The 22,085-nt window shown below is 48.2% G+C and overlaps 1 pseudogene; it reads left to right on the top strand.

The window, feature by feature from the left end:
• The first annotated feature begins 19,774 nt into the window (after window positions 1-19,774).
• Slc25a3-ps2 (solute carrier family 25 member 3, pseudogene 2) lies at window positions 19,775-21,913 on the top strand (annotated as a pseudogene).
• The last annotated feature ends 172 nt before the right edge of the window (window positions 21,914-22,085 follow it).

Raw genomic sequence — 22,085 nt, forward strand, 5'->3', positions numbered from 1 at the left:
GCAACCGTGCAGGAGATCGGGAGCTGTGCATATTCCTCTCTTGCAATCAGCAGGGAGAAAATGGTTTTTAATGTTCTCCATGCTTCCTATATCATAGATATTTAAATATTTGGACCACTCAATATGCTAAAACGCTCGCACTAGCGGCACAAATTGACTTCAGTGATTCTGCGAGGGCTGCAGGTGCCTTTCCAGGGGAAGGAGAAAATGGAGTGTATGGAAAGGGGAGGTTAAAAGGCTGCTGGGAGCTGGTATCCAAGTGACTCGGTGGGTACCGGGAGGAGGAGTGCAGACGCAGGTGTCAGCGGCTCCTGTTTCAGGAGAACAAAACTAGAGAGAGTCAACCGGACGGGCAGGGGTCTCTTGGGTGGGGAATACACTTATACCCAAACCAAACCCTGTAAGAGGGAGAGATGTGAGGGGCACCGAGAGCAGGCCCACCCTGTTCTCCTCTGTCCAGAGGCCTGGCTCCATTCCTAAATGTGTGAGGTGACCAGGAAGAAGTCACCTGCAAGCACTGGACAATGTCCCCATTGCTGGCCTCCAGCTCTGTTCTCTGGGTGCCCTACAAACCTGTCTTTCCAGAATCTCTAAGCAGGTAATAAGAGTGGGGCTTCTATGAGGCAAACATGTGTTGTTCCTACCCCCACTCCCTCTTTCTTTCGCACTACAGGATTCTGTAAGGAGCCACGTCTTTCTCCTGTCTGGCCCACAGTCTACAGACGAGAGAGCGTTCCACTCAGGGTCTTTGTAATTTCTACCCGCTGCCTAAGTGTTCAGTGGGTGTTTATTGACGGCTGTGGATGCTATGGAGGGTATGGGCTGCTCCAAAAGACTCAGAGAATTTTATGAGAAGATTAAGACAAAGTCTGAGGCTGTGCTACAAACTGTCACAGGGCAATGGAGAATTGAGGCACGGAAGGACAGCGGACCATTGAGTCCTTAGCCAAGGCAAGACGTGATTCTGTTTCCAGTGCCTACATCTACCACTTTATTAAACTAGTGTAATCCCTAACTACATTCTAAATGGCATTATACCAGCAGTTCTCAACCTGTGGATCACCACCCCTTTCACAAGGGTCACCGTGGGAAAAGAGAGATTTACATTACGACTCATAACAGTAGCAAAGTTCCAGTTATGAAGCGGCAACAAAAATAATTTTATGGTTGAGCGCCACCCCACCATGAGGCAGGGTATATTAAAGGGTTAAAGCGTCGGGGAAGTTGAGAAGTACTTCCCTACACCTACAGATAAGCGTCATCCTCACTCCTCCTCAAGGGAGTCTTTGCTCAGAGGGAGACCACTACAGAAAACCACAACCAATCAAAAAGCAGAGTTGTAGATCCCAGTCCTGAGGACTGCATCCACATAACCAACCCCAGCACCTAAGGCTCAGGACATTTCAGGAGACGGGGAAGGAAAGAAGATGGTGAGATGCCGAAGACCGGGTAATTTGCTATGCAACTCTGTTTCCTAGTAATGTCAGAAGGTCCATGGATAAAGCCGTACCAACATGACTGTCTAAACAGGGGCCAAACAAATACAACAATAATGGGAAAGAAAGAAAGAGCTGGGCAGTGGTGGCACCGACCTTTAATCCCAGCCCTCGGGAGACAGAGGAAGGCAGAGTTCAAGGCTAGCCTGGTCTACAGAGCGAGTTCCAAGGAGGACCAGGAATACACAGAGAGACCCTGTCTCAGAAAGAAAGGGGGGAGGGAGGAACAGAAGGGGAAGGGGGAGGAAGAAAGGGAGGGGGAGAGGGAGATGGGGAATGGAGGGGAAGGAGGGAAGGAAGGGAAGATGGGGAATGGAGGACAAATGGAGAGGGACGGAGAGAGAGAAAAAGAGAGAATTGCTGTGGGAATTGAAGGAAGAGCTAGACATGACGTAGCTAAAGTCGTCAAGAGTGTAGTTCATTCTCACTTAGCTCTCTGCTTGCTCACCAAGCACGCAGTGCATTCCTACCCTGATCCTAGCGTTGTGGAAATCGGACTCGTACACACGAGTGGAGCAAGGCACTTGCTGTCAGAGTGAGACCAACACACACCCGAATGACCTCTGTGCATTGGGCGAGCGCTCACAGGAGCAGGCACCCGGGCACAAGCGAGGAGCTGAGGTTTCAGTGAGTCCTGGCGAATGCCCGGGAGTTGCAGATCTCAGGGAGGTACTTTCATTAGATGCAGAGAGGCCTGGGTGAGAAGGGAGGGCCTCTGCTGGTCATGGGTCTGACAGGCTGTTACCTTAGCTAAAATGTCCAAGAACAGAGCAGCGGCTGAGGGAAGGCAGGCCTAGCAGTATAGTTAGAGATGGGAAAATTTGCTGCAGATTTTTGTTGCTGGTAAGTTTCAGCCGAGAAAGAAAACACTGACAACACAGAGAAGGCATTTTCTGGAAGAGAGTTCCAGAGAACTGATTTAGAAAAAAAAAAAGCAAAATGCCAGCCAAGAGTACTTACTGAGCAAGGGTACGAGGCTGGGGATTAGGGGAGGGGGGATGAGGAGCAAAAGATGAGGCTGGTCTGGAACTGGCGAAAGGAGGGACAGCTAGAAGATTGTGAGGACTTCCAGAGAGTTCTCAGAGGCCACTTGAGACTCCTAGAGAGAAATTGAAAGTGAGACCAATCAGCAGAGCTGCCTGTGTCTCTCCAGCCAGCTCCCAGGACCACATAGAAAGGGGCTACATTTTTCCCACCTAGGAAGAGAGTCTGGAGCCTCAAAGACCAAGGGGACTTCAGAGTGCATGATCATTTATGTAGGAACTGGAGCGATCCTTGGGTTCCTGCTGCCAGGAGTCAGCGCTCAGGCCCCACTAGGCCCTGGGCCAATGTGCTTCTATCCAGCTGGGTAAGCCAACAGGCTGTCCTGGGTAGCAGGAGTGGGGAAGCCTAGGGGCAGAGAAGGCATCCAGGGCATCGGAATATCCAACTGGCAAGTCAGTCCACAGTCAAGAAGCCCTCCAGAACTTCTCCCCACTGAAGGGAACCATGGTCTGTCAAGGGATGCAACTGGCAGAGATGACATCATTGTGAGTAAATTACTCCTCTACATTTCTGTGTAAGCGTGAGGCACATGGGCGTCCTCTCTGTCTTCAGAGGGGATGTCTTCCTCTCAGCTCAGCTTGAGCATCAGAGGTCCTAAACGAGGCTGTCTATATTGTGAGTAGACATGGATGCTCTTTTAGGGTAGGCACTGTTCCCATCATGTCTGTAAGAATGTGTGCTATCTTTTAAGTGCTTCCCTTCCTGTGAACCTAGCCTCTGATAACACCAAGTTTGATCCATGACAGGTAAACTTACTGAGAATCAGATAAAAGTCCCCAGTTGCCATTTAACCCAGTGCTGATTACGGTAACTGAGTGTGCTCTCTTCTTCTGAGTTCCTGCCCTGGATATTTATAGTTTTATTATACTGGGCGCCACTATTTCTACGTTTCTATTACTGTGATAAAAACAACATGATCAAGGCAACTTATGAAAGAAACCATCACTTATGGTCCCCAAGGGTTAGAGTCCATGCTGACAGAGCAGTAGCATGGTGGCAGGGACGGCAGAGAGCTTGCAGCTCAAACCACAAGCAGGAGGCACAGCTAACATTCAAAGTGTCCCAGTCTTCTCAAACCTCAAAGACAACCCTGAAGTACCTCCTGCAACTAGGCCACGCCTCCTCCAACTGGGCCACACCTTCTGCAACTAGGCCACGCCTCCTCCAACTGGGCCACACCTTCTGCAACTAGGCCACACCTCCTGCAACTGGGCCATACCTCCTGCAACTGGGCCACACCTCCTGCAACTAGGCCACACCCCTGCAACTAGGCCACACCTCCTCCAACTGGGCCACACCACCAAATCTTTCACAAACAGTTCCATCAACCTGGGTCCAAGTATCCAAACATGAACCTGTAGGGAACATTCTCATCACACTATGGTTAGAAGAATTAATAATAATGAGCCTTCCCAAAGGCTTTCATTGTTTTGGGGGCAGAGCATGCATGGAGATTCTAGCAGTGGCGCAGAAAGAGTTTGTGAGAGAGTTGAGATCCCCCGCGGTTTCCAGAAGTTTCCCACAGCAGGTAATGCTGGAACCAAGCTTAAACAATATGTAGATGGTCCCTGGGAATCAAGGCCATCAACGGCAGAGAGAGAGTTGAAACAGACATTCGGGGGAGAAGAAATAACAGGAAGACTCAGAAACACAAGCCGGGATGGAAAACTGCGTGTGTTAGTTAAAGGTGAGTATATGCAATGTTCACGAGTCAAAATATATTAAATAAAGCATTAAGCAGAAACACGCACGAAGCAGGGTTATGGCTTGACAATAATCAGAGGCCTACAGAAGATTAACCCTGTGCCTCCATGGTATGGTTCGGGTGAGAATGCCCCCACAGTCTCCTGTGTTTACAGACGTGGTACTGTCCTGGGAGGTTATAGAAGTGTTATGAAGTGGAGCCTGGTTATAGAGGTGCCACTGGGAACCGGCCTCTGAGCATCAGAGCCTAGCCACCTTTCTGGTTTTATTCTCTGCTTCCTGATGCCTTCCTGTTGGTGACAAACTGAAATTTCTCTGAAGCCATGAGCTAAAAGGTTATCATTCCTCCTTGAAGTTGTCTGTGTCTGGCGTTTTGTCACAAAGAAGTGAAAAAATAATTAGTTTACTTTTCTAGAAGTAGTGATTCAGAGTTTACTGGTTCAGTGTTCAAAACATCTCTGCAGAATGGAATCTCTAAGTAATGGAACTGAGGCAAAGGGGAAGCCATTTGTGGGGTTAGAGTTGCTAGGCACTTGGGAGTTGAAGTAGCTCAACACATAGGAAACCCCTTAGCAACAGCTACTCTTGTATATGAAGAATCAAGGTATGTGGGGCATGTCCTATTCATCGTCGTCGTCGTCGTCGTCATTGTCGTTGTCGTCATTGTTGTTGTTGTTGTTGTTGTTGTTGTTGTTTTGTATGTCATTTTCTTAGGTACAAACACCTAAGGAAAAGTCTTCAGATCTTGGCCCCAGATTCCCTGCCAAGTACTACCAGCTCCTCTGGGGCCATCTCCTCTCTCCCTTTCCAACCTTTCTGCTCCTCCAACCCCCAGCTCCCTGCCAACTCCTTTCAGACAATCCTGTCAGACTTCCATAGTGGACTACATACTTCTGAGTTTTAGCCCCTTACCTGGCTGGGTCCCTCAATGCCTGTCTCACGTCATGCAGCTCACTCAATAGCAGACCCCCGCCCTTTCAATCTGTCCATCTTGCACAAGGGCTGGATCACATCTAATGCAGAACTCAGTGGTCAGGAGACAAACACCTCATCAAAGAGATATGGAAGCTGGTCACAGAAATGGAAATGACGACTTGGGAGGAGAGGCAGGCACTTGGGAGCACAAGGTGGAATTGGAAAGTCTGTCTGCCTCTTTCGTCTCCCCTCCACTGCACTCATCTATCCCTCCATATTTCTCCTCCTCTCCTGTCTTCCTCCCTCCCCTGGCCCCAGTTCTCTCAGTCTTTTTCGGTCGACTCCCACATTTGTAAGTTTTCTTGCTTTGCCTCTCTTGGCCAGCCTCTCCCCTGAGGTTTTGCCTGGTGCTGGGCTTAGGGTTCACCCAGCATTTGTTCCTCCTTCCATTCCCCAAGGCCTCTGTCTCATATACCCACTAACAAATGCTATCTGTACAAGAAAGGAACTGGTTGACTCTGTTTTCCTAAACCTGTGCAATCTAGGGCCCTGGTCCTACCAGCCACAGCTAGAGAGGCAAGGAAAAGAAGGTAGATCGTTTCTCCGTTCTCCAAGCCTTCTCCAGGAGAGTGGTAGGCAAAAGATCTAGACCCCAAAATATGTTATTTATGGTTGTTTCACAACCAAGGTCATACTCCAAATCAAGAGAAACCCTCTGGCTTTATTTTAAGGAGCCTTATTCAGTCTTCCATGTTACTTCCTTGTCTATAGGAAGGAATGTCAAAGTCACTTATGATACTTGACCTTGGCTTTAGGACTGTCTCCTAGGGACATGTTAACCCTCTGACCGATTCCTCCTCTTCTGCCTGAGCTGGAGGGAGAGGAAGCTGCTGTTCTTCCCACGCTTCTGCCGGCGTCTAGAGGGAGGACAGACCTCGTCCTCGTGGGTGTCGGGGAGAGGACAGACCTCGTCCTGGTGGGTATCAGGGGGAATTGTCTGGGTTCTCTCTTCACAGGAGGAGAACAGACTCCAGAGGGAATGAGAATGAGCCCATGACTGCTCCTAGGTGTGGTGGAAGAGAAGGGATGTAGTGTAGATATGAGGGAGAGAACAGCCAGAGGCATGTGGAAGGATCCAGACTGAACATGGCCAGCGGAGTGGAGGTAAGAAAGGAAGAAAAGAGAGAAGGAGATAAAGTAAGTGCAAGAGAACAAGGAGAACAAGAGACCAAGAAGTGCATAGCTGAAATGGCTGGATTCTGTAGGAAGAGAAGCTGGGGGAAGGGAAGGGAAGGGAAGGGAAGGAAAGGGAAGGGAAGGGAAGGGAAGGGAAGGGAAGGGAAGGGAAGGGAAGGGAAGGGAAGGGAAGGGAAGGAAAGGGAAGGGAAGGGAAGGGAAGGGAAGGGAAGGGAAAGGAAGCTCAGAGGATGGAGAGGTTTAGGAGAGAGGGTAGGGGTGAGGTGTGCTGAGAGGAGCCAGCACTGTGATACTGAGAGAGCCTGACCAGGAACTGCTCTGATATATTAATAGGCACCCAGTTAGCCATTTGTCCTGAGTTCCTTTGGGACCTAACACAAAGCTTATTGGCCATGACACAGCCATGACCTGTGACCATCGGGCTCATTTCTTTGACCACCTCCTGCTCTGAATATTCCTGGCTAGAGGGTGGGTAGGTTAGGCAGTATATTAGCAAGACATTGAAGGTGTGCTTAGTGCTTTCCCAATTCTTTTTCTCTAGTGCGCATGCTTTAGACTGGCCTTTCCTGGCCTACATCCGTCAACGCTGGGCACAAACTACACATAGATTTGGGGAAAAGAATAACAGCTGCCAGCCGTGTTCTTCGGTCATGCATTTGGAGTTAACTGGTTCTGTTCAAAGGCCTGCCTGTGACGTGAGGATTTGGTATTAGCCTAGAACGTCTTACCGATGGACTTTGACAAGTGACCAGAGACTGGGCTGGAGAAATGGCTCAGCTGTGAAAGGCACACAACCAAACAGACAATTGATGGGCTAAAGAAATGGCTCAGCAGTTAAGAGCACCGACTGCTTTTCCAGAGGACCCAGGTTCAACTCCCAGCACCCACATGGCAGCTCACGACTGCCTGTATCACCAGGTCCAGGAGATCCAACACCCTCACACAGACATGCATGCAGGCAAAACAGCAGTGCACACAAAGGTAAACAAACCGTTTTTAAAAGAAAGACGATTGACTACAGATCTTTGGACTGCTGGCTGTTCAGCACCTCCGAGTCTCAGAAAGGGAGGGAGGCTTTGTTCCATGATACCCCTGAAACCAGGGCTCTAAAACGGGCAACAGCAGCGAAGGGAACTGTTTCTTTCCCCATGGCTTCACTATTCCCCTTCCGAGTGAAGAAATGGGACATGTTAGGGATTTCTGCCTTGGTTGCTCCTTGATGGGGGAAGGAAAGAGCCAAGATTTCTTCTGAGAAGGAAACATTTTTCTTTTCATTTGCAAGAAGTTGGTTTAACACCTGTTAGCTCCCCCTTAACATTATTTCTGCTATGACATCAGAACCACATATACTGTTTGTCTGTCACCCTGAAGGCCAGGATATAGATGGTCTTAGAGGCCCCTGCCTCAGTGAATGTTTTCCCCTCTTTGGGAAAACATGAGATGGGTTTAGACCCTGACTGTACCCTGAGGGCTTTTAGAATTGAAGCAGGCCCCCTGGAAGAACCATGTATCTTCTGTGTTGTGTCTCCCAGTCACCCCTCAGAAAGGTGAGTCAGCCTCGTGCTGTGTTGTGTGTGTCATGAGAATCAGACCCTCTGGACCCATCTTGCAGCAGAACCACTCACTGTGGGCCACTCACAGCTACATCCCTACATGTTCCCAAGGGCATTCATTCCTCAGAAGTAAAAGTCAGCCCAAAGGAAACCCACTCCCACCATGCTGAAGGATCATGGCTAATATTGTTGGTGTATGTCCTTTCAGATGGCTCTCATGCATGTGTCTGATGTCTACTTGCAGAAAAAATAAAGGAATCATAACGCCATTTACAGTCTAAGAACAAGCTGTGTGCGTCTGTGCATTTGTGGTCCATGAGTCCGTCAGTTTCTGATGAGGGCTTTCCCAGAGTTCGGACTCGGGTCTGCGTTCACTTCCAAGCGCCATTTCATTATAACATGTGGTTATTGAGGACTTCATTCTTTTATCGCTACTAACATCATGTCACCGAACTTACTGCTCCGCACCTCCACGGCAGTGTAAAAGAAGCCTGCTTCCCAACCCATGGCAATGTTTGGCTTCACCTCTGCTCCTAAGTAACAAATAACAGTCACTGAAGGCTTCCTCAGGTGCGTGCAGAAGTGGGTGCCGATGGGTAATTGGCTCCATCTCTAACAGTCATGGCTCTACTTGGGCCCCAAACTCCTTGGCAAAAAGAATCATTTGGTTCCAATATGGAGTCTCCTAGCAACATGGTTCTGGTGCAGTGACTTGGTATGGCATGGCCTGGTCTAAGCTCCTATTAATGACCACAACTCAAACCACTGCTCCTACCTAGACTAGATCACACATTCAACTCTACCCTATCTCCTCCCCTGACTCCTTTGACCCACATCCCCACTGTGCTTTGGGGTAAGTTGAGGCCGGTGAGATTTTAATAGGAAACAATAAAAAAAAAAATACTACCACAGTAAGCCCCAAAGCTTCCCTAGAGAACTGGGAATTTACAAACGCCCTTGTGGCTCCTTCCTCGGTCCCCACCTGGCTTTCAGTTGCAGGTCCTTCTGAAGTTTGAAGCTTCCTTGTTGTTAAGTTTAGGGCTGGAAATCTGTTAAATCACCCAGCAAACCACAGAGATAGTCAGAAGCCCCAGAAAAAAACAAAACAAAAACAAGCAAACAAACAAAAACGGAATAAGGTAGAAAAGCAATGACCCCTCCTATTCCTTGACCTGTTTCTCAATTTATGCTTTCTTATCTAGGGCCACAAAAAGAAAAAACAAACAACCGCCCCCCAAAACCCAAAACAAACAAACAACAAAAACCCCATCCAACTCAGTGTCTTCTCCTGTCTGTGAGGAGGATAGTGTCCCCTAGTCTTCACAGCAGTTTCCACTGACTTGAGCCTTGGACAAGAAGAGAGTTGATTGGCAAGCCATGGTTTCCCAGTGGGCTTCCTTCTAGCGGTGAAGGCTCTCCACCACTCTGCTTCCACCTCATTAGGCTTCTCTCACTCCCCTTGCCTGATCTGATTGTTCTTAAATGTATTCTTTTGCTCTTTTGTGTACCCTTGCCACCTTTGCTAACGTTCTTATACTTTGTAGCAGGAGATGCAAAGGGTTCCTGTGGAATCTTCACCGGGGCTTTTTGCCTGACTCTTGAAATGCAGTGACAGAGCGTTGAGTAGAGAAACAGCAGTAGAGAACACTGCACCATCGATTTTTTCTTCACTTTTGAGAAATTTGAATGCTTCTCCTGGTCTCATTTTGGGAGAGCATTTGTTGTTGTTGTTGCTGCTGTTGTTGTTGTTTATTGTTTTGTTTTTGAGCTGGAACAGCTCTGAGATCCTTGTTCTAGAAGTCACTGGAAAATGCAGTGGACAATTCATAGGACATTGCCTGTTCTGTAGAACACACAGCAAACACTTCTGTGAAGATGTACAGGACAGCCAAGGACTTTAGAAAAGCCCACCCCACCCCCCCGGCATTCAGCATTCTGTGCATGAGATTTGCCAACGTATAAATTTAAAGGTTGCTCTTGCCCAGCTGTCCTGTCCACATTCCCTTCCTTCTATCCTTCTATCCTTCTATCCATCTCTCCCTTTCTCTTTCAAAGCCACTGCTGTCAGACTGGTCATTATTATCTTGCCTCAAAAAGCAAAAGCAAAAACAAAAACAAAACAAGCAAACAAAAAAACAGAAGACAAATCCAGATGAGATTTTAGAAGGACAAAAGAAAACCAAAGAATGAGTGCTGAGTCGTGGAAATCCAAGTTTACAAATTCGATCAAAACTGATCAGAAGGCTCTGCTCCCTTTAATCCACATCTTGCACAGTGAGCAGAAACCTTTGCTGCCATCTGATTCTGTGACCTGGGCTGAGAGTAACATCTAGGAAACTGAGTGAGCTTCCCAGGTCCCAGGACAAGACTGGCAGCCCACACCCTTTAAGAGCTGCTTCTGTTAGAGGCTATTTATGGGGCTGGTTCTGGGGCATACAGCCTCCCTCAGTTCACACTGACTAAACTGTGTGTACTCCTGGTAAGATGGGGAGAGGTAGAGCCAGGGAGAGACCCCTGAAGCTCAATTGTCTGGAACCCAGTCAATAGTTAGAGGCATCATGGATAAAGGACTCCAAGACCAATTTTTCCATTATTTGCAAGAACTTGTGCCCTGTGGCCCCATGGCGGCCTGCCTCTCTCTCCTTCCCCTCATGCTTTACTACAGCCTTCTTCCATCACTATCTGTGCAAAGAAGGGCCAAGAAGAATTTGCAAGCTGGTCAGGGGAATGGCCCTGAGGGCATGAATTCAGGGACGGATCACTCAGCCATTCTCAAGTCAGCCATGGGAAAAACATGTGTGTGTGTGTATGTGGTGGGGGATATGTGGTGTGTGTGTGTGTGTGTGTGTGTGTGTGTGTGTGTGTGCGCGGGCACGCGCGCGAACGCGGGTGCTTTTGGTTATTTTTAGAGTCAATTAACAAATGTAACATTTCTCTAGATTCTAATGCAACAAATATCAACACAGGTAGCCCACAGAGCCATAGTTACTTCATGCTCTCAAGAAGTTCTGTTAAAGTTCTTCTGAGACCTAAAAACCCTCGCGGGGATGGGGTTTTTAATCTGCCTGGCTGATAGTCAGGGTCCCACCCCCCTCTCTGCCCCATTTCCATCTCTTTTTATTTCTGGAACCTGTGCTCATGAATTTTGGGATTACCCTTAGCTCCAGATAATCCAAAGTGTGGCTCCCAGAGGCCCTCCTTGCCTGCATGCTAATGAGGGCTGAGCAGCTGTGAGGGGAAGGGAGCTTAACGGTCGGGAAGAGCTCCGCCATGGAGAGCAAAGCTTTCCCTTTCTTCTTTAGAGACCCTCTTATCGCCTCAGGAATGACCTGTCACATCCTACACCGTTTGACCAAGCCAGCAAGAAGCCCAACTCAGCTCCGAGGCCGGTCTTCCAAAGCAAGAACCTGCAAAGAGCCCAGGACCAAGCCCTGCTTCGGCTTCACTATTGGCTGCCCCAAGTGTCACTCACTTTTTTCTTGGAGATGGTAGCCAGTTGAGAGGAAAGGAGGGACATGATTCCTTTATCAGAAAGAGGATGTAGGCTAAGGACCCCAGTTCGAAGAAGACACCCCGGAACCTAGGTGGCGCCTGATCTGAAACACTGCACGTGGGAGGGGCTGGTACCTGGAAAAGTATAGCAAGTCAATTGAGACGCTACCAGGGTGGGAGGGAAAAGTTCCAGAGGAACTGAGGTTTTTGTGTGGGGTGCAAGGCAGGAGAGAGAGCTTCATGGAAGAGATACTAGCACACTCACACAAATAATGATAGCATTGCGTGTTTATGATTGGCACCAGCTGGAAATGCATCTCCTCACAATAACAACAACAGCAACAATAATGATAATGATAATAATAATAATAATAATGTTGTTCCCTCTGCTTCTCAGATAAGCAGGTGAAAGCTAAAGTTATTGACCCCTAAAACATGGTGGGGGTGGACTCCGACTCCGGAAGGTCCTGCCCCCAGTTTAGGGGTGAAGGTGTGTGTTTTGGGAGCAGCATGTGCAGGCAATGGGGTTTTGCTATGAATATGGGAAGTAGAACAAGCCACTGAAATCCACACACGCTGATCATAAAACCTCCGATTCCCATGCCGCCGCGGGTGTACAGTGGTATCTATTTCCCATGCGGTGCATGCAGGGGACACACCAGGAAGTGTGGGCAGTCTGGGCAAACATTCTCCAACCCTTTCTTAGTAAGGTGTGGGCACGCAGATCTGGTTACACGCGCTCTAAATATCTTTTAGGCTAGACAGTCTGGCTTGCCTCCAGCAGGAGAGACCCCCAGGAGTCTCTGTTATAGCACCATGTGCTCAGTCCCAAAGAGTGACGGATCCCCTAGGCTCCTCCGGAGAGGAGGTGGATGGATTTCAGTAGATGATCGCCTGATCGCCTCAGCCTTTGTGGGAGCGGCTCAACCTGGCTCCACTTGGCTGCCTTGGCAATCTCACGAGGGGCAGATGATATCCGTAACCCTCCCCGTTTCCCGACAGGCACCGCGCTCCTCAGCAACTCATTTTTCTTTATTTGTGTCAGGCTCAGCCACAGAAACATTCTGAATGCCCTTTTTCCCTATTGGGGGAGGAAGATCAGAGGACAACCTAGATGTTAGTCCTCTATTCCTATCTTCGTGGAGATGGGGTCTGTCTTCTTTACGGCCGTTTTTGGTGAGCTGGCCCACTGGCTTCGGGAGGTTCTCACCCTCCAGCATCTTGCTATGGAAATGCTGGGATTACAGATACAAACTACGGCAACTGCTTCCTGTGCATTTGGGGGTCTGAACTCAGGTCCTCTAACTCGTACGGCATGAGCTTTATCCACAGAGGGTTCTCCCAGCCCTTGAATTTATTTATTAAGGACGTAGTTCCCTTTTCCTTTCAGACCCTGGAAAATCCACTTGTACCTGGCTAAGCTAGGTCAGCAGAGACTGGAACAGTTGGTCTGTTTTAGGTTCTGGACCTTCTTATAACACACATACATAGAGGGGTCACAGAAGTGTAGCAATGTCGTCACAGGAGGCTGCGTTAGGTGAGACTTGAATGTAGGAGCACTGCCTTTGTGAGCACTGCACGACACAAAGAGCTGAGCCTGAATGGTGTTGGAATAGCACGGACCACAAGCTAGAGGGTTCATGGCATTGAGATGGAGATGGTTGGCGATGGCTTCACACAGCAGGCAGAGAACAGAGGAAGGGGAGAGTGGGGACGAGACAGGAAAGAGACAAAGAGAATGGTAGACTCTCCAAAGGGTGGATGGGAATGAGTGGAAACATCAGAACTAAACTTCAAGAATTATCATAGGAAGCCAGTGACAGTTCAGTGCCCCAAGGACATACTATAAGGATTGTATCAGTCAGGACATGCATAACAAATGTATAACAAACATTCCAAACTTCACAGTAGCTTAATACGAAAATATCGTTCTTCACTCCGGACCCCACTGGCTGCACTTGACCCATCTTGGTTCCAAATTGTGGAATCTGGAAATTTCCCTTTTGCTGTAGTCACAAGCATGTGTCCTGACTCTTCAAGCTTAAGGGACACATATCATATTGGCCAAGACAAGTTCCACCACCACACCAGCTGTCAATGGGCAAGGGTCTCTGCCCAGGAACGGATCACAGATGTTTGTAAATCATAACAGCACTACCCCCAGAGGGATTTAGGATTCTTCCCAAGCTTTCCCAGAAACAGCCCTCCCACCCATTATCACAAAATTGTCTTCAGACTAAGGTGCTTCCGAATTTGCTTTGAAACCACTGTGGCTCTTCCTCCAATGTCGGGGTCTCTCCATTAGCTACTCAGAAGTGAAGGTTCCTCGGAGACTCATTTTTTTTTTGTCCCCAAGCCTCAGAAGAGAAGCCACTGCCCCTGATGTTGAGTTTCCCAGGCCTCTCGGTCGAGGTGAGCCTGCGTGGTTCTCCAAGTTGCCTAGTTTTATAATTTTGTAGCCTGCTGCGATTTCTGGCCTATTGATTAATGGGTCTCTCTCTCCCTCCACCACCAGCGACCTTAATCTTTTCTTAATTGCTTTAATGGCTGCTCAGCGTCCCTCACACACCTTCCCCCACGAAGTTGTTGTTGCAAAGCTTTTGTGTCCTAACTTCACTCTCCACCCAGGACCGTGCAAACCAATGAAAGGCGAATTCTGTCTTTGTTGACCCCTTTCCCCTCATTTTTCCCTTTTGATTTATTTCTTCTTCTTTGGCTGTTTTCACATTTCATAGCTGCTGTAGGGGTATTGTCTGAGATAATTGAGCAAAACCAGAAAAATAAACAAGATGTAATGGAGTGAGGTCAAGGCCAAGGTCGGTGCTCCCCCAACCCCCACCCAACCTGACCCAGCATATTCCATTCACGTTAAGTCCAAGTGCTGGGCTGCCCTCTCTGTTTCTTGACCTTCAGATCCAACAGCCTAGTAAGCAGTTCTCCTCCATGCTGAGAACGGGAGTGGACCTTCTGGAAGCGAGGCTCAAGTTGACTGGTTCTGCCCCTTCTTGGGAATGTCACTCTTTCAGTGCTTTGTTCATAGATTATTCACCAGTGCTCACTGAGTACCTACTGTGTGCCCTAGCCTGGTGTCAGATATCACAAGATGAAGTCGATTACTAATCACACTGACTGAGGCCTCAGAACGCACAGCAAAGCCACGCGCTGGGAATCCATGAGAGCTCCATATAAGCGAACGCTGTGGTTCCTGTGGTGACAGGCAGTAGAGGGAAGATGGGACAGATAATGACAACTAAAGAGAAGGGCTGGTTTAGGTGACCAGAGTGTGGGAGTGAGGGCACCGCTTCCCAGATGCCCTGTGTGACTTTGCCCTGTATACAAAGCCTAAGGTCGGCCTTCAGCAATGGGACCCCCTTTCCGTTTGGTTCCCCGAGACTCTGAGATGGTCTAGAGGACAGGGATGGCTGGTGAGGGCTGCATGCAGGTGGAAGCTCGTCTATAAACTGCAGCAGGAGGCACAAAGAGAAAGGAAGCACTTGTGCCAGTACATAAGGGATACAGAGTATGAATGAATCCAGATTTTACATCTTGGGGTTGGAGAGGTGGCTCAGTGGTTAGCGGCACTGGCTTCTTTCCCAGAGGTCCTGATTTCAATTCCCAGCACACACACGGTAGCTCACAACCATCTGTGATGGGATTCGATGCCCACCAGATGTGTCAGCGACTGTATGCTCATATACATAAAAAATAATTTAAAAAATGTATACCTAGCCAGGCAGTGGTGGCACAGGCCTTTCATCCCAGCACTCAAGAGGCACAGTTGAGCAGATCTCTGATTTCAAGACCAGCCTGGTCTACACAGTGAGTTCCAGGACAGCCAGGACTACACATAGAAACCTTATCTCAAAAAAACAAACAAACAAAAAATTATTTTATGGGCACCATATTTCTGGAGGAGAGATCAGAAGCCTTTCTCTGTCAAGGTTCAGATGATAACAGTTTAGGATGTAAACGCTTTGCAATAATTTCTCTCTACCTACCGCTGCCCTGCACTCCTCTAGACTGCACGTGTACAGCTAGTGCACATTGGTACATAAACCAGTGCGGCAAGGCTGTGCGCCTGCAAAAAAAAAAAAAAAAAAAAAAAAAAAAAAAAAAAACCTGCGGTCACGTACCACCAAATATTCTTTAGATTTCCCCTGAGCCTGTCTTAACTCACACACTGTGCAACTGGCCAGAAACTGTGGTTTTCACCATCACAAGTGGCACTGTGCTGGGAGTCTGTGAGCTCCTCGTGTGTCACCTACACCTTTGTTTCTCGTTGTTTGTGGCCCAGCAGTATCATAGGGTGTACATCAACTGGGATGAGGGGATTGGGATGATCGCTAAATTCTCTCCAGTGGTCTACGCTCTGGGACATTCCTATTGGACCACGTTTCTGTCACTCTTGTCAGTTCTCAGCATTCAGCCCAACAGTGAAGTGTGGTAAGTGATGTCTGGTTTGTTTCTATCTACTTCCCTAAGAGGCAGGAGTTTTATAAATGTTGCTTGTCCAGGTTTCTTTCATGAGGAATTTCCTGGTTTTATCTACTGCCCATTTTTTCCTATGGGATTGCCACTTATTAGTTTGTAAGCGTTCTTTAGATAATAAACCTTCTGTTTATTTAATGTGTGTATGAGTGTGAGTGTGTTTATGTGTGAATGCATTATGTAAGTGTGTGAGTGGGTGTGAGTGTAAGTGTGTGAGTGAATGTGTGTATGTGAGTATGAATGTGAGATGTGTGAGAGTGAGAGTATGCGTTGAGTGTGTGTGTGTGAGTGTGTATGAGTATATGTGTGACTGTGTGTGTGAGTTGTGAGTGTGTCTGAGTGTGAGTATGTGTGAGTGTGACTGTGTATGAGAGTGTATGTGTGTGAATGTGTGTGTGTGCGTGCATGTGAGTGTGCATGTGTGATTGTATGTATGAATGAGTGTGTGAGTAAGTGTGTGAATGTGTGAATATATTGAGTATGTATGTGACTGTATGAGTGTGTGTGAGTGTGTGTGAGTATATGTGTGACTGTGTGTGTGAGTTGTGAGTGTGTCTGAGTGTGAGTATGTGTGAGTGTGACTGTGTATGAGAGTGTATGTGTGTGAATGTGTGTGTGTGCGTGCATGTGAGTGTGCATGTGTGATTGTATGTATGAATGAGTGTGTGAGTAAGTGTGTGAATGTGTGAATATATTGAGTATGTATGTGACTGTATGAGTGTGTATGTGTGTGTGAGTATATGAGTGACTGTGTGAGTGTGACTGTGAGTGTGACCGTGTGAGAGTATGTGTGAATGTGTGTCTGTATGTGTGTGGGTAGGAGTGAGTGTGCATGAGTATGCGTGTATGAGTGTATGTATGAGTGTGTGAGTGTGTTAATGTATGTGTGTGAGTGTATGAGTGTATGGGATTGTGTGTGAGTGTGAGTGTGTGTGAGTGTGTGTGTGTGAGTGTGTGTGTGTGTGTGTGTGTGTGTGTGACGTGTAGAGGTTAGAGGATGACTTGGTTGATTCAGTTCTCTCCTTTCACCATGTGGGTCCTGGGGATTAAATTCAGTTCATCAAGTTTGGAATCAAGTTCAACTCTGTAACCATGGGATGGCCTTGCCAGCTCCCAGGAAGACCTTTCTCAGCTTCAGTGTCCTCATCTGCAAACTGAAACACTAATGGTTCCGCCATGACCCGGTGGCTATGATGGTAGATGAAACTCAGACAGAGGGACCTCGTTCCCAGCATTCCTCTCCAGAGGCTCATTGTGTCTGCTGGGAAGAAAGGATGTTCCAGACAAGATAGAGAGGGGCTTCAAAGTGAGTATGCGCAACAGGAGCTGACACCGCAAAGGACGCGCCACAAACCTAACCAGGAAATGACAGAAACCTCCAGAAGTGCCAGAAGAAAGCCGGGCGAGGTATGGCTGAATCATACCACACATACAACCACTTCCCCCAAAGACTCACAAAGGTATGGGATTCTTTCTGTGAGGTCCTGGCTGGGCTGTGGTGCCCATGCCTTTGACCCCAGCACACCAGAGGCAGGGCAGGCAGATCTGTGAGTCTGAGGCCAGCCTTGGCACACAGAGAAGAAGATGCTCCTTTATTTCAGTCTTGTGGCCTCCAGAGGCTTCGACAGAATCTCCATGGGACTTGAAAGATTTTCCAGGAACACACAGCCAGAGGCAAAGATTGTAGATAGATGTCTCTGACCAAAACAGTATTTTGTTTTTAAAAGAAGGAGAGGTCAAGGCACACAAAGCAGCAAGAGATATGCGGTCTCTCCTGAAGCCCTGTGTTTAAAGAAGGGAAGGCAGAGTCCTGGAGTCCCCAGCTGCTTCCAGCTGCTACTGCCAAATCCAGCAAATAATTATATAGGACAGCCCAGCTAAATTTGAATTTTTGATAAACAATGAATAATAATAATTATTATTATTACGCCCCATGCAATACACGGGACATACTTTCCACTAGAGAAAATCACTGGTGTTGATCTGAAATTAAAGTTTAACTGGTTTTCCATATTTAATCAGACCCCCTTACACACTTGCAGGGTGTCTGGGGTCCAGCGTGGGGAGAGAGACAAGCAACAATCTCTGGAGACAGGAGAGCTTCTTCTGTTCGTTCTGTGTGCTTGGTAGTCTTAAAGACAATATGCATTCCTTTGAGCGAATGTAGCCCTCAGCCTCGGGAGGGGACAAGCTGCACATGACAGGAATGAAGGGCAGGAAAACCTCTGTAAGTGCCCGGTGCCAGTTGCCCGGCAGGGAGGTCTGGATGGCACAGGGAGGGTGGCAAAGTTTACTCCTGCATTCTTCAATTCTCCCCTTTCTTTCCCACCCCAGTTCCCAGTGGCTCTGGGGCTTCATGGTGCTGGGAGCGTTTGATAAACTTGTCCTCACCAAGTGACTTAATGTGGGATTTCCCCAGGGGCACTTTCAAGGGACAGGGAGAGCCTGAAGGCATAGCAATTGAATGGTGGAGTTCTAGACCTGGTAGCAAGGGTTAGAGGCATATCTAGCAATGGGAGCTCTTTTGGAACTCCTTGGAAAGGTACTTCTTATGCCTCCCCCCTAGGCCACTGACCCCATAAAGCCTGAAGGAATCAGAAACTCAGTGCGAATTAGCATCACACTGAACCTCCCCACCTGCCGCCTGCCGCAAACCTCTCTGGGGTTGTCCTGCTTCAGGCTGCTTCCTCCAGTCTTGGGAAGCCCTTGAAGGTCTGACAAGCTTCTATTGTTCAGACATCACAGGACTGAAGAACTCAGAGAGTCTCGGCCCTCCCGATTCCAGCCTCCCCTTGAGTGGTTTCCCACCTAGAGCTGACGGGTCTGAGGAATGCTCAGAGGCCAGCATCCAGAGACCGTGGATCCAAGCCAGGCCCTTCACACACATCCCTGTCCTTGGCTCCTTGTCGCTTTATCCTAGAAGGAATATGAGGCCTTCCACCCGACCCTCCCACATCTGCACAAGCGCCATGCGCTGTTTCCATGACAACTGGAAGCATTGCTGTAGTTTCACACCTTTAACACAATTCTCTTGCCCCCCCCCCCCAAGACATTCTGCCCCCCACGCCCAGGATCCTTAAGGCTCTCTTCCAATCACATCGAGGACACACACGCTGTGCAGAACAGACCTCCTTTCTGTTGGCAGCTAAGAATCTTCCTGCCACCTTAACTCGAGGGCATCAATGAAGGGCCTACTCTTTGATTTTGGATTTTTAAAAAATATCCATATGGTGAGCTTTAATGCAACAGAGTGTGGCAATTACAGAAGTCTTTGGTCCAGCAGAAGCTGTGATAGGCACTGGAGTCTGGAGGGGAGAACTTGGCCCAAAGGCCTGTATGTGGAGATGTGATTATTCTTCAAGTAGGACTTAATGAGGAGGCAGATCTCCAAATATTTCATATGCGGATTACAGCCAATTATTGGATTATACCAGAGGCCAGCATGCTGGCTCCCCTCTGGCCATCCCCACATCTTGAACACACAAATGGCAAGAAATAAGGGACAGAAGAGGGAGGCCCAACTGAGGGGAACCAGGAGTAGAGGCTTGGAGAACAGAGGGACCACTCCTCCTGCTCCGCTCCTCAGCTGCCTTAGCTCGTTTCTGCTTGCTGATAGCATTAGTCTGGGGTCCACTCTGCGCCTCATCCAGGTGGCTGGCCAGACATAGATGTGGCTGTTTCACTGTCCCCTTCATGCCGATCCAGCTCTGTTTGTCACTACTAGAGCAGCCCTACAGTCACAACGTGAAAGGAATATAACTTCCTCCATAGTTGGGAGTGGGCAGACATAGGATTATAAAAACCTAACACTAGATATTTTAGATCTTGGCAAAATAATCTTGTTTATTGACCTAGAAAGAGAAAGGCCTAGCCTGCGTCACAGTGATGCTGCGCGAAGGGCACGGATCTTGGAGCTCAGAGGACATTCAGCCTCTGTGGGCCACAACCTTGCTCAGCGAGCGGTTGGGTGTTCGCCATCATAGGAGGTTGTTTTCGGCCCTAGCGCACCTGGCGCGGGCAAACCCCTTCAACGCGCCACATCTGCAGCTCATGCACGGTGTGTCGGGTCCCCGAAGTGCCCGCCCCGGGTCTGGCCGCCGCCGTGGAAGAGTACAGTTGTGAATTTGACTCCATGAAGTATTATGCACTGGGTGGCTTTGGTGGCATCTTAAGTTGTGGGCTGACACACGCTGCTGTTGTTCTCCTGGATTTAGTAAAATGCTGCATGCAGGTGGACCCTCAGAAGTACAAGGTCCTATTTAATAGTTTCTCCATTACATTGAAAGAAAATGGCGTTCGCAGTTTGGCTAAAGAATGGGCCCCAACTTTGATTGGCTATTCCATGCAAGGGCTCTGCAAATTCGGCTTTTATGAAGTCTTCAAAGCCTTATAAAGAACATACTTGGTGAGGAGTACACCTATCTGTGGTGCACATCACTGTCTCTAGCTGCTTCTGCCAGGGCTGAGTTCTTTGCTGACATTGCCCTGACTCCTATGGAAGCTGCTAAAGTTCAATTCAAACCCAGCCTGGTTATGCCAACACACTGAGGGAAGCTGTCCCCAAAACGTATTTTAAAAAAGGCTTTCAGAAGCTGGAAAGAACCTAGATGCCCTTCAACAGAGGAATGGATACAGAAAATGTGGGACATCTACACAATTGAATATTACTCAGCTATCAAAAACAATGACCTTATGAAATTCATAGGCAAATGGATGGAACTGGAAAATATCATGCTGAGTGAGGTAACCCAATCACAGAAAAACACATGGTATGCACTCATTGATAAGTGGATATTAGCCCAAATGCTCGAATTACCCTAGATGCACAGAACACATGTAACTCAAGAAGGATGACCAAAATGCGAATGCTTCACTCCTTCTTTAAAAGGGGAACAAGAATACCCTTGGCAGGGAATAGAGAGGCAAAGTTTAGAACAGAGGCAGAAGGAACACCCATTCAGAGCCTGCCCCACATCTGGCCCATACATATACAGCCACCAAACTAGATAAGATGGATGAAGCAAAGAAGTGCAGGCTGACAGGAACCGGATGTAGATCTCTCCTGAGAGACACAGCCAGATTATGGCAAATACATAGACGAATGCCAGCAGCAAACCACTGAACTGAGAATAGGACCCCCCATTGAAGGAATCTAGAAAGGACTGAAAGAGCTTGAAGGGGCTCGAGACCCCATATGTACAACAATGCCAAGCAACCAGAGCTTCCAGGGACTAAGCCACTACCCAAAGACTATACATGGACTGACCCTGGGCTCCAACCTCATAGGTAGCAATGAACAGCCTAGTAAGAGCACCAGTGGAAGGGGAAGCCCTGGGTCCTGCCAAGACTGAACCCCCAGTGAACGTGATTGTTGGGGGGAGGGTGGCAATGGGGGAGGATGGGGAGGGGAACACCCATATAGAAGGGGAGGGGGAGGGGCTAGGGGGTGTTGGCCTGGAAACCAGGAAAGGAAATAACAATCGAAATGTAAATAAGAAATACCCAAGTTAATAAAAATTAAAAAAAAACATTAAAAAAAAAAAAGAAGGCTTTAACTGCGTTCTACAAGGGTGTTGCTCCTCTGTGGATGAGACAGATCCCATACACTATGATGAAGTTTGCCTGCTTTGAACACACTGCTGAAGCTTTGCACCCATTTGTGGTTCCTAAGTCCTGAAGTGAGTGTACAAAGGCCAAAGAGCTGGTTGTGACGTTTGTGGCAGGTCACATAGCTGGAGTCTTTTGTGCGACTGTCTCTCACCCTGCTGACTCTGGTCTCTGTGCTGAATAAAGAGAAAGGCAGGACTGCCTCTCAGGTCCCGCAGAGGCTTGGCTTTAGAGGTGTGCGGAAGGTTCTCTTCCCCCAATCATCATGGCTGGCACTCTGACTGCCTACAGTGGTTCATCTCTGTCTGTGTGAAGGTCTACCTCAGGCTCTGTCGCCCTCCTCCACCTGAGATGACCGGGTCTCTGAAGAAGAAGCTTGGGTTAACTGAGCAGACACATCAAAGTAGCACGGACTGAATCTGCTTGCTGATCAGTGTGGAAAGTGCGAAGGAACTTTTATATATTTGACAGTGTAGGAAATGTCTGGTCCTGGTATAATTACTGTAGTCCCCCTGCTTGAAGAAAGAGTTTCAAATGTACTGCTAAATAAACCCATCTATTCACGGAAAAATAAAAAAAGGAAAAAGGA

The sequence above is a fragment of the Rattus norvegicus genome, chromosome 6 (genome assembly GCF_036323735.1).
Source record: "Rattus norvegicus strain BN/NHsdMcwi chromosome 6, GRCr8, whole genome shotgun sequence".
Classification (NCBI taxonomy): domain Eukaryota; kingdom Metazoa; phylum Chordata; class Mammalia; order Rodentia; family Muridae; genus Rattus; species Rattus norvegicus.